A 215-nucleotide genomic window follows, 5' to 3' on the forward strand; every position below is an offset into this window, starting at 1 on the left:
GTACTGGCGAGTATAAACAGTCATGATATCTTGGAAAATTATGAGGCCACCTCCTCCTCTAAAAAGTTCAAGCGTGTTTGCTGAAATTGTTAGCTCATCCAATGCTTGAATATTTCACCACTCGTCTTGTTCGTTCCTTTCCCTTATCTTTTATATAATATTTTTCTTTCTTTCCAAAAGCAGGGGAGAGTGTGGATCAAGTAAGAGCCATTGCG

This window comes from Penaeus monodon, chromosome 28 (genome assembly GCF_015228065.2).
Source record: "Penaeus monodon isolate SGIC_2016 chromosome 28, NSTDA_Pmon_1, whole genome shotgun sequence".
NCBI classification, from domain to species: Eukaryota; Metazoa; Arthropoda; class Malacostraca; order Decapoda; family Penaeidae; genus Penaeus; species Penaeus monodon.